Source organism: Heterodontus francisci, chromosome 10 (genome assembly GCF_036365525.1).
Source record: "Heterodontus francisci isolate sHetFra1 chromosome 10, sHetFra1.hap1, whole genome shotgun sequence".
NCBI lineage: Eukaryota > Metazoa > Chordata > Chondrichthyes > Heterodontiformes > Heterodontidae > Heterodontus > Heterodontus francisci.
In genome coordinates, this window is record NC_090380.1 from 5,459,597 (window position 1) to 5,480,267 (window position 20,671).

Genomic DNA, 20,671 nt, shown 5'->3' on the forward strand with positions numbered 1-20,671 from the left:
CCCCACACACAGAAACACGTTTCCCACACACTGAAACCCCTTCTGCACACTCTGAAACCCATCCCCACACACTGAAACCCATCCCCACACTCTGAAACCCATCCCCACATACTGAAACACCTTCCCCACACAATGAAACCCTTCCCCACACACTGAAACACATCCCCACACTTTGAAACACATCCCCACACACTGAAACAGCTTCCCCACACACTGAAACACCTTCCCCACACACTGAACAAACCTCCCCACACACTGAAACACCTTCCCCACACACTGAAAAACCTTCCCCACACACTGAAGCACATCCCCACGCACTGAAACACCTTCCCCACACAATGAGACCCCTTCACCGCACTCTGAAACACCTTCCCCATACACTGAAACGCCATCCCCAGACACTGAAATCCCATCCCCACACACTGAAACCCTTCCCCACACTCTGAGACCCCTTCCCCACACACTGAAACACCTTCCCAACACACTGAAACACCTTCCCCACACACTAAAACCCCCTCCACAAACACTGAAAGTTCTTCCCCACACACTGAAACCCTTCACCACACATTGATACCCCTTCCCCACACACTGAAACCCTTCCCCACACACTGAAACCCCTTCCCCAAACACTGAAACACATTCACCACACACTGAAACACCTTCCCCACACACTGAATCCCCTTCCCCACACACTGAAACACCTTCCCCACACACCAAAACACCTTCCCGACACACTGAAACCCCTTCCGCACACACTGAATCAGCTTCCCCAAACACTGAAGCCCCTTCCCCACACACTGAAACGCCTTTCCCACACACTGAAACGCCTTCCCCACACAATGAAACACCTTCCCCACACACTGAAACCCATACCGCACACACTGAAACACCTTCCCCACACACTGAAACCCTTACCCACACACTGAAACCCCTTTCCCTATCACTGAAACCCTTCACCACACACTGAAACCCCTTCCCCACACACTGAAACCCCTTCCGCACATACTGAAACACCATCCCCAAACACTGAAACCCCTTCCCCACACACTGAAACCCCTTCCGCACACAGTGAAACCCTTCCCAACACACTAAAACAACATCCCCACGCACTGGAACTCCTTCCCCACATACTGAAACACCTTCCCCACACACTGAAACACCTTCCCCACACACTGAAAGCCCTTCCACAAACAGTGAAACCATTCTGCACACACTGAAATTCCTTTCCCACACACTGAAACCCCTTCCCCACACACTGAAACCCCATCCGCACACACTGAAACACCCTCCCCACACACTGAAACCCCTTCCGCACACAGTGAAACCCTTCCCCACACACTGAAACACCTTCCCCACACACTGAAACCCCTTCCTAACACACTGAAACACATCCCCACACACTGAAACAGATCCCCACACACTGAAACACATTCCGCACACACGGAAACCCCTTCCCCACACACTGAATCACCTTCCCCTCACACTGATACCCATCCCCACACACTGAAGCACCTTCCCCATTCACTGAAACCCTTCCCCACACACAAAAACGCATCCCCACACACTGAAGCACATCCCCACGCACTCAAACACATTCCCCACACAATGAGACCCCTTCACCGCACTCTGAAACACCTTCCCCATACAATGAAACGCCTTCCCCAGACACTGAAATCCCATCCCCACACACTGAAACCCTTCCCCCCACTCAGAGACCCCTTCCCCACACACTGAAACACCTTCCCCACACACTGAAACACCTACCCCACACACTGAAACACCTTCCACACACACTGAAACACCTTCCCCACACACTGAAACCCCCTCCCCAAACACTGAAAGACCTTCCCCACACACTGAAACCCTTCACCACACATTGAAACCCATTCCCCACACACTGAAACCCTTCCCCACACACTGAAACCCCTTCCCCAAACACTGAAACACCTTCCCCACACACCAAAACACCTTCCCGACACACTGAAACCCCTTCCACACACACTGAAACAGCTTCCCCAAACACTGAAGCCCCTTCCCCACACACTGAAACACCTTTCCCACACACTGAAACGCCTTCCCCACACAATGAAACACCTTCCCCACACACTGAAACCCATACCGCACACACTGAAACACCTTCCCCACACACTGAAACCCCTTCCCCACACACTGAAACCCCTTCCGCACACAGTGAAACCCTTCCCAACACACTAAAACAACATCCCCACGCACTGAAACAAATCCCCACACACTGAAACCCCTTCCCCACACACTGAAACACATCCCCACACACTGAAACTCCTTCCCCACATACTGAAACACCTTTCCCACACACTGAAACACCTTCCCCACACACTGAAAGCCCTTCCACAAACAGTGAAACCATTCCCCACACACTGAAACCCCTTCCCCACACACTGAAACCCCTTCCGCACATACTGAAACACCTTCCCCACACACTGAAACCCCTTCCCCACACACTGAAACCCCTTCCGCACACAGTGAAACCCTTCCCAACACACTAAAACAACATCCCCACGCACTGAAACACATCCCCACACACTGAAACCCCTTCCCCACACACTGAAACACATCCCCACACACTGAAACTCCTTCCCCACATACTGAAACACCTTTCCCACACACTGAAACACCTTCCCCACACACTGAAAGCCCTTCCGCAAACAGTGAAACCATTCCCCACACACTGAAACCCCTTCCCCACACACTGAAACACAGCCCCACACACTGAAACCCCTTCCCCACACACTGAAACACCTTCCCCACAGACTGAAACCCCTTCCCCACACACTGAAACCCCTTCTGCAGACACTGAAACCCATTCTGCTCACAATGAAACCCCTTCCCCACACACTGAAATCCCCTCCCCACACACTGAAACCCCTTCGGCACACACTGAAACACCCTCCCCACACACTGCAACGCCTTCCCCACACACTGAAACCCATTCCGCACACAGTGAAACCCTACCCCACACACTGAAACACCTTCCCTACACACTGATACCCCTTCCTCACACACTGATACACATCCCCACACACTGGAACCCCTTCCCCACACACTGAAAAACCTTCCCCACACACTGAAACACCTTCCCCACACACTGAAATACCTTCCACACACACTGAAACACCTTCCTCACACACTGCAACACATCCCCACACATTGAAACCCCTTCCCCACACACTGAAACCCTTCCCCACACACTGAAACACCTTCCCCAAACACTGAAACACATTCACCACACACTGAAACACCTTCCCCACACACTGAATCCCCTTCCCCACACACTGACCCACCTTCCCCACACACCAGAACACCTTCCCGACACACTGAAACCCCTTCCGCACACACTGAAACAGCTTCCCCAAACACTGAAGCCCCTTCCCCACACACTGAAACACCTTTCCCACACACTGAAACGCCTTCCCCACACAATGAAACACCTTCCCCACACACTGAAACCCATACCGCACACACTGAAACACCTTCCCCACACACTGAAACCCTTACCCACACAATGAAACCCCTTTCCCTATCACTGAAACCCTTCCCCACACACTGAAACCCCTTCCCCACACACTGAAACCCCTTCCGCACATACTGAAACACCTTCCCCACACACTGAAACCCCTTCCCCACACACTGAAACCCCTTCCGCACACAGTGAAACCCTTCCCAACACACTAAAACAACATCCCCACGCACTGAAACACATCCCCACACACTGAAACCCCTTCCCCACACACTGAAACACATCCCCACACACTGAAACTCCTTCCCCACATACTGAAACACCTTTCCCACACACTGAAACACCTTCCCCACACACTGAAAGCCCTTCCGCAAACAGTGAAACCATTCCCCACACACTGAAACCCCTTCCCCACACACTGAAACACAGCCCCACACACTGAAACCCCTTCCCCACACACTGAAACCCCTTCTGCACACACTGAAACACCTTCCCCACAGACTGAAACCCCTTCCCCACACACTGAAACCCCTTCTGCAGACACTGAAACCCATTCTGCACACAATGAAACCCCTTTCCCACACACTGAAACCCCCTCCCCACACACTGAAACCCCTTCGGCACACACTGAAACACCCTCCCCACACACTGCAACGCCTTCCCCACACACTGAAACCCATTCCGCACACAGTGAAACCCTACCCCACACACTGAAACACCTTCCCTACACACTGATACCCCTTCCTCACACACTGAAACACATCCCCACACACTGGAACCCCTTCCCCACACACTGAAACACCTTGCCCACACACTGAAAAACCTTCCCCACACACTGAAACACCTTCCCCACACACTGAAATACCTTCCGCACACACTGAAACACCTTCCCCACACACTGCAACACATCCCCACACACTGAAATCCCTTCCCCACACACTGACTCCCCTTTCCCACACACTGAAACCATTCCCCAAACACTGATATCCATTCACCACACACTGAAACACATTCCCCACACACTTAAACCCTTCCAAACACATTGAAAAACATTCCCCACACACTGAAACCCCTTCCCCACACACTGAAACACCTTCCCCACACACTGAAACGCCTTCCACACACACTGAAACCCCTTCCGCACACACTGAAACTCCTTCCCCACACACTGAAACCCTTCCCCACACACTGAAACCCCTTCTGCACATACTGAAACCCCTTCCCCACACACTGAAACCCTTCCCACACACTGAAACACATCCCCACACACTGAAACCCCTTCCCCACACACTGAAACCCCTTCCGCACACACTGAAATTCCTTCCCCACAGACTGAAACCCCTTCCCCACGTCTGAAACCCCTTCTGCACACACTGAAACCCCTTCTGAAGACACTGAAACACCTTCCCCACACACTGAAACCCCTTCCCCACACACTGAAACCCCTTCCGCACACAGTGAAACCCTTCCCCACACACTGGAACCCCTTCCCCACACACTCAAACCCCTGCCTCACACACTGAAACAACTTCCCCACACACTGAATCTCCTTTCCCACACACTTAAACCCCTTCCCCACACACTGAAACACCTTCCCCACACATTGAAACACCTTCCGCACAGACTGAAACCCATCCCCAAACACTGAAACCCTTCCCCACACACTGAAACCACTTCCCCACACACTGAAATCCCTTCCCCACACACTGAAACACATCCCCACACACAGAAACACGTTTCCCACACACTGAAACCCCTTCTGCACACTCTGAAACCCATCCCCACACACTGAAACCCATCCCCACACTCTGAAACCCATCCCCACATACTGAAACACCTTCCCCACACAATGAAACCCTTCCCCACACACTGAAACACATCCCCACACTTTGAAACACATCCCCACACACTGAAACACCTTCCCCACACACTGAAACCCCTTGCCCACACACTGAAAAACCCTCCCCACACACTGAAACACCTTCCCCACACACTGAAAAACCTTCCCCACACACTGAAGCACATCCCCACGCACTGAAACACCTTCCCCACACAATGAGACCCCTTCACCGCACTCTGAAACACCTTCCCCATACACTGAAACACCTTCCCCAGACACTGAAATCCCATCCCCACACACTGAAACCCTTCCCCACACTCTGAGACCCCTTCCCCACACACTGAAACACCTTCCCAACACACTGAAACACCTTCCCCACACACTAAAACCCCCTCCACAAACACTGAAAGTTCTTCCCCACACACTGAAACCCTTCACCACACATTGATACCCCTTCCCCACACACTGAAACCCTTCCCCACACACTGAAACCCCTTCCCCAAACACTGAAACACATTCACCACACACTGAAACACTTTCCCCACACACTGAATCCCCTTCCCCACACACTGAAACACCTTCCCCACACACCAAAACACCTTCCCGACACACTGAAACACCTTCCGCACACACCGAATCAGCTTCCCCAAACACTGAAGCCCCTTCCCCACACACTGAAACGCCTTTCCCACACACTGAAACGCCTTCCCCACACAATGAAACACCTTCCACACACACTGAAACCCATACCGCACACACTGAAACACCTTCCCCACACACTGAAACCCTTACCCACACACTGAAACCCCTTTCCCTATCACTGAAACCCTTCCCCACACACTGAAACCCCTTCCCCACACACTGAAACCCCTTCCGCACATACTGAAACACCTTCCCCACACACTGAAACCCCTTCCCCACACACTGAAACCCCTTCCGCACACAGTGAAACCCTTCCCAACACACTAAAACAACATCCCCACGCACTGAAACACATCCCCGCACACTGAAACCCCTTCCCCACACACTGAAACACATCCCCACACACTGAAACCCCTTCCCCACATACTGAAACACCTTCCCCACACACTGAAACACCTTCCCCACACACTGAAAGCCCTTCCGCAAACAGTGAAACCATTCCGCACACACTGAAACACCTTTCCCACACACTGAAACCCCTTCCCCACACACTGAAACCCCATCCGCACACACTGAAACACCCTCCCCACACACTGAAACCCCTTCCGCACACAGTGAAACCCTTCCCCACACACTGAAACACCTTCCCCACACACTGAAACCCCTTCCTAACACACTGAAACACATCCCCACACACTGAAACAGATCCCCACACACTGAAACACATTCCGCACACACGGAAACCCCTTCCCCACACACTGAATCACCTTCCCCACACACTGATACCCATCCCCACACACTGAAACACCTTCCCCATTCAGTGAAACCCTTCCCCACACACTGAAACGCATCCCCACACACTGAAGCACATCCCCACGCACTCAAACACATTCCCCACACAATGAGACCCCTTCATCGCACTCTGAAACACCTTCCCCATACACTGAAACACCTTCCCCAGACACTGAAATCCCATCCCCACACACTGAAACCCTTCCCCACACTCAGAGACCCCTTCCCCACACACTGAAACACCTTCCCCACACACTGAAACACCTACCCCACACACTGAAACACCTTCCACACACACTGAAACACCTTCCCCACACACTGAAACCCCCTCCCCAAACACTGAAAGACCTTCCCCACACACTGAAACCCTTCACCACACATTGAAACCCCTTCCCCACACACTGAAACCCTTCCCGACAGACTGAAACCCCTTCCCCAAACACTGAAACACATTCACCACACACTGAAACACCTTCCCCACACACTGAATCCCCTTCCCCACACACTGAAACACCTTCCCCACACACCAAAACACCTTCCCGACACACTGAAACCCCTTCCGCACACACTGAAACAGCTTCCCCAAACACTGAAACCCCATCCCCACACACTGAAACCCCTTCCGCACACACTGAAATTCCTTCCCCACAGACTGAAACCCCTTCCCCACACACTGAAACCCCTTCTGCACACACTGAAACGCCTTCCGCACACACTGAAACACCTTCCCCACACACTGAAACCCCTTCCCCACATACTGAAACCCCTTCCGCACACATTGAAACCCTTCCCCACACACTGGAACCCCTTCCCCACACACTCAAACCCCTGCCTCACACACTGAAACAACTTCCCCACACACTGAATCTCCTTTCCCACACACTTAAACCCATCCCCAAACACTGAAACCCATCCCCACACACAGAAACACGTTTCCCACACAGTGAAACCCCTTCTGCACACTCTGAATCCCATCCCCACACACTGAAACCCATCCCCACACTCTGAAACCCATCCCCACAAACTGAAACACCTTCCCCACACAATGAAACCCTTCCCCACACACTGAAACACATCCCCACACTTTGAAACACATCCCCACACTTTGAAACACATCCCCACACACTGAAACATCTTCCCCACACACTGAAACCCCTTGCCCACACACTGAAAAACCTTCCCCACACACTGAAACACCTTCCCCACACACTGAAAAACCTTCCCCACACACTGAAACACATTCCCCCCACACTGAAACCCATCCCCACACACTGAAACACATTCCCCACACACTGAAACCCTACCCCACACAATGAAACACATCCCCACACAGTGAAGCACATCCCCAAGAACTGAAATACCTTCCACACACACTGAAACCCCTTCCCCACACACTGAAACCCCTTCCGCACACAGTGAAACCCTTCCCAACACACTAAAACAACATCCCCACGCACTGAAACACATCCCCGCACACTGAAACCCCTTCCGCACATACTGAAACACCTTCCCCACACACTGAAACCCCTTCCCCACACACTGAAACCCCTTCCGCACACAGTGAAACCCTTCCCAACACACTAAAACAACATCCCCACGCACTGAAACACATCCCCGCACACTGAAACCCCTTCCCCACACACTGAAACACATCCCCACACACTGAAACCCCTTCCCCACATACTGAAACACCTTCCCCACACACTGAAACACCTTCCCCACACACTGAAATCCCTTCCGCAAACAGTGAAACCATTCCGCACACACTGAAACACCTTTCCCACACACTGAAACCCCTTCCCCACACACTGAAACCCCATCCGCACACACTGAAACACCCTCCCCACACACTGAAACCCCTTCCGCACACAGTGAAACCCTTCCCCACACACTGAAACACCTTCCCCACACACTGAAACCCCTTCCTAACACACTGAAACACATCCCCACACACTGAAACAGATCCCCACACACTGAAACACATTCCGCACACACGGAAACCCCTTCCCCACACACTGAATCACCTTCCCCACACACTGATACCCATCCCCACGCACTGAAACACCTTCCCCATTCAGTGAAACCCTTCCCCACACACTGAAACGCATCCCCACACACTGAAGCACATCCCCACGCACTCAAACACATTCCCCACACAATGAGACCCCTTCATCGCACTCTGAAACACCTTCCCCATACACTGAAACACCTTCCCCAGACACTGAAATCCCATCCCCACACACTGAAACCCTTCCCCACACTCAGAGACCCCTTCCCCACACACTGAAACACCTTCCCCACACACTGAAACACCTACCCCACACACTGAAACACCTTCCACACACACTGAAACACCTTCCCCACACACTGAAACCCCCTCCCCAAACACTGAAAGACCTTCCCCACACACTGAAACCCTTCACCACACATTGAAACCCCTTCCCCACACACTGAAACCCTTCCCGACAGACTGAAACCCCTTCCCCAAACACTGAAACACATTCACCACACACTGAAACACCTTCCCCACACACTGAATCCCCTTCCCCACACACTGAAACACCTTCCCCACACACCAAAACACCTTCCCGACACACTGAAACCCCTTCCGCACACACTGAAACAGCTTCCCCAAACACTGAAACCCCTTCCCCACACACTGAAACCCCTTCCGCACACACTGAAATTCCTTCCCCACAGACTGAAACCCCTTCCCCACACACTGAAACCCCTTCTGCACACACTGAAACGCCTTCCGCACACACTGAAACACCTTCCCCACACACTGAAACCCCTTCCCCACATACTGAAACCCCTTCCGCACACATTGAAACCCTTCCCCACACACTGGAACCCCTTCCCCACACACTCAAACCCCTGCCTCACACACTGAAACAACTTCCCCACACACTGAATCTCCTTTCCCACACACTTAAACCCATCCCCAAACACTGAAACCCATCCCCACACACAGAAACACGTTTCCCACACAGTGAAACCCCTTCTGCACACTCTGAATCCCATCCCCACACACTGAAACCCATCCCCACACTCTGAAACCCATCCCCACAAACTGAAACACCTTCCCCACACAATGAAACCCTTCCCCACACACTGAAACACATCCCCACACTTTGAAACACATCCCCACACTTTGAAACACATCCCCACACACTGAAACATCTTCCCCACACACTGAAACCCCTTGCCCACACACTGAAAAACCTTCCCCACACACTGAAACACCTTCCCCACACACTGAAAAACCTTCCCCACACACTGAAACACATTCCCCCCACACTGAAACCCATCCCCACACACTGAAACACATTCCCCACACACTGAAACCCTACCCCACACAATGAAACACATCCCCACACAGTGAAGCACATCCCCAAGAACTGAAATACCTTCCACACACACTGAGACCCCTTCCCCACACACTGAAACCCCATCCCGACACACTGAAACCCATTCAGCACACACTGAAACACCTTCCCCCACACTGAAACCCTTACCAACACACTGAAACCCCTTCTGCACACACTGAAACCCATTCCGCACACACTGAAACACCTTCCCCACACACTGAAAGCCCTTCCCCACACACTGAAACCCCTTCCGCACACACTGAAAAACCCTCCCCACACACTGCAACGCCTTTCCCACTCACTGAAACCCCTTCCGCAAACAGTGAAACCCTACCCCACACACTGAAACACCTTCCCCACACACTGAAACCCCTTCCTCACACACTGAAATACATCCCCACACACTGAAACCCCTTCCCCACACACTGAAACCCCTTCCCCACACACTGACAACACATCCCCCCTCACTGAAACCCTTCCCCACACACTGAAACACCTTGCCCACACACTGAAAAACCTTCCCCACACACTGAAACACATTCCCCACACACTGAAATACCTTCCGCACACACTTAAACACTTTCCCCACACACTGCAACACATCCCCACACACTGAAACCCCTTCCCCACACACTGACTCCCCTTCCCCACACACTGGAACCCTACCCCAAACACTGAAATCCATTCACCACACACTGGAACACATTCCCCACAGACTGAAACCCTTCCAAACACATTGAAACACATTCCCCACACTGAAACCCCTTCCCCACACACTGAAACACCTTCCCCACACACTGAAACACCTTCCCCACACACTGAAACGCCTTCCACACACACAGAAACCTCTTCTGCACTCACTGAAACTCCTTCCGCACACACTGAAACCCTTCCCCACACACTGAAACCCCTTCTGCACATACTGAAACCCCTTCCCCACACACTGAAACCCCTTCCCCACACACTGAAACACATCCCCACACACTGAAACCCCTTCCCCACACACTGAAACCCCTTTCGCACACACTGAAACACCTTCCCCACAGACTGAAACCCCGTCCCCACTCACTGAAACCCCTTCTGCACACACTGAAACCCCTTCTGCACACACTGAAACACCTTCCCCACACACTGAAACCACTTCCCCACACACTGAAACCCCTTCCGCACACAGTGAAACCCTTCCCCACACACTGGACCCCTTCCCCACACACTCAAACCCCTGCCTCACACACTGAAACAACTTCCCCACACACTGACTCCCCTTTCCCACACACTGAAACCCCTTCCCCACACACTGAAACACCTTCCCCACACATTGCAGCACATTCCGCACAGACTGAAACCCATCCCCAAACACTGAAACCCATCCCCACACACTGAAACCACTTCCCCACACACTGAAATCCCTTCACCACACACTGGAACACATCCCCACACACAGAAACACGTTTCCCACACACTGAAACCCCTTCCGCACACACTGAAACCCAGCCCCACACACTGAAACCCATCCTCACACTCTGAAACCCATCCCCACATACAGAAACACCTTCCCCACACAATGAAACCCTTCCCCACACACTGAAACACATCGCCACACACTGAAACACCTTCCCCACACACTGAAACACCTTCCCCACACACTGAAACCCCTTCCCCACACACTGAAACACATTCCCCACACACTGAAACCCATTCCCACACACTGAAGCACATTCCCCACACACTGAAACACATTCCCCACACACTGAAACACATCCCCACACACTGAAACACCTTCCCCACACACTGAAACCCCTTCCCCACACACTGAAACACTTTCCCCACACAATGAAACCCTTCACCACACACTGAAACACATCGCCACACACTGAAACACATCCCCACACGCTGAAACACCTGCCGCAGACACTGAAACCCCTTCCCCACACACTGAAACCCTACCCCACACACTGAAACCACATCCCTACACACTGAAACCCATTCAGCAGACACTGAAACACATTCCCCCACACTGAAACCCTTACCAACACACTGAAGCCACTTCCCCACACACTGTACCCCCTTCCCCACACACGGAAACCCCTTCCTCACGCACTGAAACCCGTTCCCCACACACTGAAACAACTTCCCCACACACTGAAACACATCCTCACACACTGAAACCCCTTCCCCACACACTGAAACACATCCCCACACACTGAAACCCCTTCCCCACACACTGAAACACCTTCCCCACACACTGAAGCAGCTTCCCCACACACTGAAACCCCTTCCGCACACAGTGAAACCCTTCCCCACTCACTGAAACCCCTTCCCCACACACTGAAACACATCCCCACACACTGAAACCCCTTCCACACACACTGAAACCCCTTCCGCACACTCTGAAACAACTTCCCCACAGACTGAATCCCCTTCCCCACACACTGAAACCCCTTCTGCAGACACTGAAACCCCTTCCCCACACACTGAAACACCTGTCCCTCACACTGAAACACATTCCCCACACAATGAAACATTTTCACCGCGCACTGAAACCCATTCCGCAGACACAGAAACACCTTCTCCACACACTGAATCCCTTACCCACACACTGAAAACCCTTCCCCACACACTGAAACCCTTCCCCACACACTGAAACCCCTTCCCCACACACTGAAACCCCTTCCGCATATACTGAAACACCTTGCCCACACACTGTAACCCCTTAACCACAGACTGAAACCCCTTCCGCACACAGTGAAACCCTTCCCAACACACTGAAACAACATCCCCACGCACTGAAACACATCCCCACACACTGAAACCCCTTCCCCACACACTGAAACACATCCCCACACAGTGAAACGCCTTCCCCACATACTGAAATACCATCCCCACACACTGAAACACCTTCCCCACACACGGAAACCCCTTCTGCAAACAGTGAAACAATTCGCCACACACTGAAACCCCTTCCCCACACACTGAAACACAGCCCCACACACTGAAACCCCTTCCCCACACACTTAAACCCCTTCCGCACACATTGAAACACCTTCCCCACAGACTGAAATTCCTTCCCCACACACTGAAACCCCTTCCCCACACACTGAAACCCCTTCTGCAGACACTGAAACCCATTCCGCACACACTGAAACACCGTCCCCACAAACTGAAACCCCTTCCCCACACACTGAAACACCTTCCGCACACACTGAAACACCCTCCCCACACACTGAAACGCCTTTCCCACACACTGAAACCCATTCCGCACACAGTGAAACCCTTCCCCACACACTGAAACCCCTTCCCCACACACTGAAACCCCTTCCCCACACACTGACAACACATCCCCCCACACTGAAACCCTTCCCCACACTCTGAAACCCCTTGCGCACACACTGAAAATCCTTCCCCACACACTGAAACACCTTCCCCACACACTGAAACACCTTCCGCACACACTGAACACCTTCCCCACACACTGCAACACATCCCCACACACTGAAACACATTCCCCACACAGTGACTCCCCTTCCCCACACACTGATTCCCTTCCCCACACACTGAAACCCCTTCCCCACGCCCGGAAACCCTTCCCCACACACTGAAACCCCTTCCCCACACACTGAACCCCGTCCCCACACTCTGAAACCCCTTCCCCACACACTGGAAAACCTTCCCCACACACTGAGACACCTTCCCCACAAACTGAAACCCTTTCCCCACACACTGAAACAACTTCCCCACACACTGCAACACATCCCCACACACTGAAACCCCTTCCGCACACACTGAAACCAAGCCCCACACACTGAAACCCATCCTCACACTCTGAAACCCATCCCCACATACAGAAACACCTTCCCCACACAATGAAACCCTTCCCCACACACTGAAACACATCGCCACACACTGAAACACCTTCCCCACACACTGAAACACCTTCCCCACACACTGAAACCCCTTCCCCACACACTGAAACCCATTCCCCACACACTGAAACCCATTCCCACACACTGAAGCACATTCCCCACACACTGAAACACATTCCCCACACACTGAAACACATCCCCACACACTGAAACACCTTCCCCACACACTGAAACCCCTTCCCCACACACTGAAGCACATTCCCCACACAATGAAACCCTTCCCCACACACTGAAACACATCGCCACACACTGAAACACATCCCCACACGCTGAAACACCTGCCGCAGACACTGAAACCCCTTCCCCACACACTGAAACCCTACCCCACACTCTGAAACCCCATCCCCACACACTGAAACCCATTCAGCAGACACTGAAACACATTCCCCCACACTGAAACCCTTACCAACACACTGAAGCCACTTCCCCACACACTGAACCCCCTTCCCCACACACGGAAACCCCTTCCCCACACACTGAAACCCGTTCCCCACACACTGAAACAACTTCCCCACACACTGAAACACATCCTCACACACTGAAACCCCTTCCCCACACACTGAAACACATCCCCACACACTGAAACCCCTTCCCCACACACTGAAACACCTTCCCCAAACACTGAAACAGCGTCCCCACACACTGAAACCCCTTCCGCACACAGTGAAACCCTTCCCCACTCACTGAAACCCCTTCCCCACACACTGAAACACATCCCCACACACTGAAACCCCTTCCACACACACTGAAACCCCTTCCGCACACTCTGAAACAACTTCCCCACAGACTGAATCCCCTTCCCCACACACTGAAACCCCTTCTGCAGACACTGAAACCCCTTCCCCACACACTGAAACACCTTTCCCTCACACTGAAACACATTCCCCACACAATGAAACACTTTCACCGCGCACTGAAACCCATTCCGCAGACACAGAAACACCTTCCCCACACACTGAATCCCTTACCCACACACTGAAAACCCTTCCCCACACACTGAAACCCTTCCCCACACACTGAAACCCCTTCCCCACACACTGAAACCCCTTCCGCACATACTGAAACACCTTGCCCACACACTGAAACCCCTTACCCACAGACTGAAACCCCTTCCGCACACAGTGAAACCCTTCCCAACACACTGAAACAACATCCCCACGCACTGAAACACATCCCCACACACTGAAACACCTTCCCCACACACTGAAACACATCCCCACACAGTGAAACGCCTTCCCCACATACTGAAACACCATCCCCACACACTGAAACACCTTCCCCACACACGGAAACCCCTTCTGCAAACAGTGAAACAATTCGCCACACACTGAAACCCCTTCCCCACACACTGAAACACAGCCCCACACACTGAAACCCCTTCCCCACACACTTAAACCCCTTCCGCACACACTGAAACACCTTCCCCACAGACTGAAACCCCTTCCCCACACACTGAAACCCCTTCCCCACACACTGAAACCCCTTCTGCAGACACTGAAACCCATTCCGCACAAACTGAAACACGTTCCCCACACACTGAAACCCCTTCCCCACACACTGAAACCCCTTCCGCACACACTGAAACACCCTCCCCACACACTGAAACGCCTTTCCCACACACTGAAACCCATTCCGCACACAGTGAAACCCTTCCCCACACACTGAAACCCCTTCCCCACACACTGAAACCCCTTCCCCACACACTGACAACACATCCCCCCACACTGAAACCCTTCCCCACACTCTGAAACCCCTTGCGCACACACTGAAAATCCTTCCCCACACACTGAAACACCTTCCCCACACACTGAAACACCTTCCGCACACACTGAACACCTTCCCCACACAATGCAACACATCCCCACACACAGAAACACATTCCCCACACAGTGACTCCCCTTCCCCACACACTGATTCCCTTCCCCACACACTGAAACCCCTTCCCCACACCCGGAAACCCTTCCCCACACACTGAAACCCCGTCCCCACACACTGAAACCCGTCCCCACACTCTGAAATCCCTTCCCCACACACTGGAAAACCTTCCCCACACACTGAGACACCTTCCCCACAAACTGAAACCCTTTCCGCACACACTGAAACAACTTCCCCACACACTGCAACACATCCCCACACACTGAAACACCGTCCCCACACTCTGACTCCCCTTCCGCACACACTGAATCCCTTCCCCAACCACTGAAACCCATTCACCACACACTGAAACACATTCCCCACACACTGAAACCCTCTTAAACACACTGAAACACATTCCCCACACACTGAAACCCTTCCCCACACACATGAAACACCTTCCCCACACACTGAAACGCCTTCCACACTCACTGAAACCCCTTCCGCACACACTGAAATTCCTTCCCCACACACTGAAACCCCTTCCGCACATACTGAAACTCCTTCCCCACACACTGAAACCCATTCCGCACACAGTGAAACCCTTCCCCACACACTGAAACACCTTCCCCACATACTGAAACACCATCCCCACACACTGAAACCCCTTCCTCACACACTGAAACACCTTCCCCACACACTGAAGCCCCTTCCACACACACTGAAACACCTTCCCCACACACTGAAACACCTTCCCCACACACTGAAACACTTCCGCACACGGTGAAACCCTTCCGCACACACTGAAACCCTTTCCCCACACACTGAAACACATCCCCACACACAGAAACCCCTTCCCAACACACTGAAACGACTACCGCACACACTGAAACAACTTCCCCACACACTGAAACCCCTTCTGCACACAGTAAAACCCTTCCCCACAAACTGAAACCCCTTCCGCACACAGTGAAACCCTTCACCACACACTGAAACACCTTCCCTACACACTGAAACACATCCCCACACACTGAAACCCCTTCCCCACACACTGAAACACATCCCCACACACTGAAACCACTTACCCACACAATGAAACACATTCCCCACACACTGAAACACATTCCCCACACACTGAAATCCCTTCCGCCCAAAGTGAAACACTTCCCCACAGACTGCCACCCTTTCCCCACACACTGAAACACATCCCCACACACTGAAACCCCTTCCCCACACACTGAAACGACTACCGCACACACTGAAACACCTTCCCCACACACTGAAACCCCTTCCCCACACACTGAAACCCCTTCCTCACACGCTGAAACACATCCCCACTCGCTGAAACCCCTTCCCCACACATTGAAACCCTTCCCCACACACTGAAACCCCTTCCCCACACACTGAAACCCCTTCCGCACATACTGAAACACCTTGCCCACACACTGAAACCCCTTACCCACAGACTGAAACCCCTTCCGCACACAGTGAAACCCTTCCCAACACACTGAAACAACATCCCCACGCACAGAAACACATCCCCACACACTGAAACACCTTCCCCACACACTGAAACACATCCCCACACAGTGAAACGCCTTCCCCACATACTGAAACACCATCCCCACACACTGAAACACCTTCCCTACACACGGAAACCCCTTCTGCAAACAGTGAAACAATTCGCCACACACTGAAACCCCTTCCCCACACACTGAAACACAGCCCCACACACTGAAACCCCTTCCCCACACACTTAAACCCCTTCCGCACACACTGAAACACCTTCCCCACAGACTGAAACCCCTTCCCCACACACTGAAACCCCTTCCCCACACACTGAAACCCCTTCTGCAGACACTGAAACCCATTCCGCACACACTGAAACACCGTCCCCACACACTGAAACCCCTTCCCCACACACTGAAACCCCTTCCGCACACACTGAAACACCCTCCCCACACACTGAAACGCCTTTCCCACACACTGAAACCCATTCCGCACACAGTGAAACCCTTCCCCACACACTGAAACCCCTTCCCCACACACTGAAACCCCTTCCCCACACACTGACAACACATCCCCCCACACTGAAACCCTTCCCCACACTCTGAAACCCCTTGCGCACACACAGAAAATCCTTCCCCACACACTGAAACACCTTCCCCACACACTGAAACACCTTCCGCACACACTGAACACCTTCCCCACACAATGCAACACATCCCCACACACAGAAACACATTCCCCACACAGTGACTCCCCTTCCCCACACACTGATTCCCTTCCCCACACACTGAAACCCCTTCCCCACACCCGGAAACCCTTCCCCACACACTGAAACCCCTTGCGCACACACTGAAAATCCTTCCCCACACACTGAAACACCTTCCCCACACACTGAAACACCTTCCGCACACACTGAACACCTTCCCCACACAATGCAACACATCCCCACACACAGAAACACATTCCCCACCAAGTGACTCCCCTTCCCCACACACTGATTCCCTTCCCCACACACTGAAACCCCTTCCCCACACCCGGAAACCCTTCCCCACACACTGAAACCCCGTCCCCACACACTGAAACCCGTCCCCACACTCTGAAACCCCTTCCCCACACACTGGAAAACCTTCCCCACACACTGAGACACCTTCCCCACAAACTGAAACCCTTTCCGCACACACTGAAACAACTTCCCCACACACTGCAACACATCCCCACACACTGAAACACCGTCCCCACACTCTGACTCCCCTTCCGCACACACTGAATCCCTTCCCCAACCACTGAAACCCATTCACCACACACTGAAACACATTCCCCACACACTGAAACCCTCTTAAACACACTGAAACACATTCCCCACACACTGAAACCCTTCCCCACACACATGAAACACCTTCCCCACACACTGAAACGCCTTCCACACTCACTGAAACCCCTTCCGCACACACTGAAATTCCTTCCCCACACACTGAAACCCCTTCCGCACATACTGAAACTCCTTCCCCACACACTGAAACCCATTCCGCACACAGTGAAACCCTTCCCCACACACTGAAACACCTTCCCCACATACTGAAACACCATCCCCACACACTGAAACCCCTTCCCCACACACTGAAACACCTTCCCCACACACTGAAGCCCCTTCCACACACACTGAAACACCTTCCCCACACACTGAAACACCTTCCCCACACACTGAAACACTTCCGCACACGGTGAAACCCTTCCGCACACACTGAAACCCTTTCCCCACACACTGAAACACATCCCCACACACAGAAACCCCTTCCCAACACACTGAAACGACTACCGCACACACTGAAACAACTTCCCCACACACTGAAACCCCTTCTGCACACAGTAAAACCCTTCCCCACAAACTGAAACCCCTTCCGCACACAGTGAAACCCTTCACCACACACTGAAACACCTTCCCTACACACTGAAACACATCCCCACACACTGAAACCCCTTCCCCACACACTGAAACACATCCCCACACACTGAAACCACTTACCCACACAATGAAACACATTCCCCACACACTGAAACACCTTCCCCACACACTGAAATCCCTTCCGCCCAAAGTGAAACACTTCCCCACAGACTGACACCCTTTCCCCACACACTGAAACACATCCCCACACACTGAAACCCCTTCCCCACACACTGAAACGACTACCGCACACACTGAAACACCTTCCCCACACACTGAAACCCCTTCCCCACACACTGAAACCCCTTCCTCACACGCTGAAACACATCCCCACTCGCTGAAACCCCTTCCCCACACATTGAAACCCTTCCCCACACACTGAAACCCCTTCCCCACACACTGAAACCCCTTCCGCACATACTTAAACACCTTGCCCACACACTGAAACCCCTTACCCACAGACTGAAACCCCTTCCGCACACAGTGAAACCCTTCCCAACACACTGAAACAACATCCCCACGCACTGAAACACATCCCCACACACTGAAACACCTTCCCCACACACTGAAACACATCTCCACACAGTGAAACGCCTTCCCCACATACTGAAACTCCATCCCCACACACTGAAACACCTTCCCCACACACGGAAACCCCTTCTGCAAACAGTGAAACAATTCGCCACACACTGAAACCCCTTCCCCACACACTGAAACACAGCCCCACACACTGAAACCCCTTCCCCACACACTTAAACCCCTTCCGCACACACTGAAACACCTTCCCCACAGACTGAAACCCCTTCCCCACACACTGAAACCCCTTCCCCACACACTGAAACCCCTTCTGCAGACACTGAAACCCATTCCGCACACACTGAAACACCGTCCCCACACACTGAAACCCCTTCCCCACACACTGAAACCCCTTCCGCACACACTGAAACACCCTCCCCACACACTGAAACGCCTTTCCCACACACTGAAACCCATTCCGCACACAGTGAAACCCTTCCCCACACACTGAAACCCCTTCCCCACACACTGAAACCCCTTCCCCACACACTGACAACACATCCCCCCACACTGAAACCCTTCCCCACACTCTGAAACCCCTTGCGCACACACTGAAAATCCTTCCCCACACACTGAAACACCTTCCCCACACACTGAAACACCTTCCGCACACACTGAACACCTTCCCCACACAATGCAACACATCCCCACACACAGAAACACATTCCCCACACAGTGACTCCCCTTCCCCACACACTGATTCCCTTCCCCACACACTGAAACCCC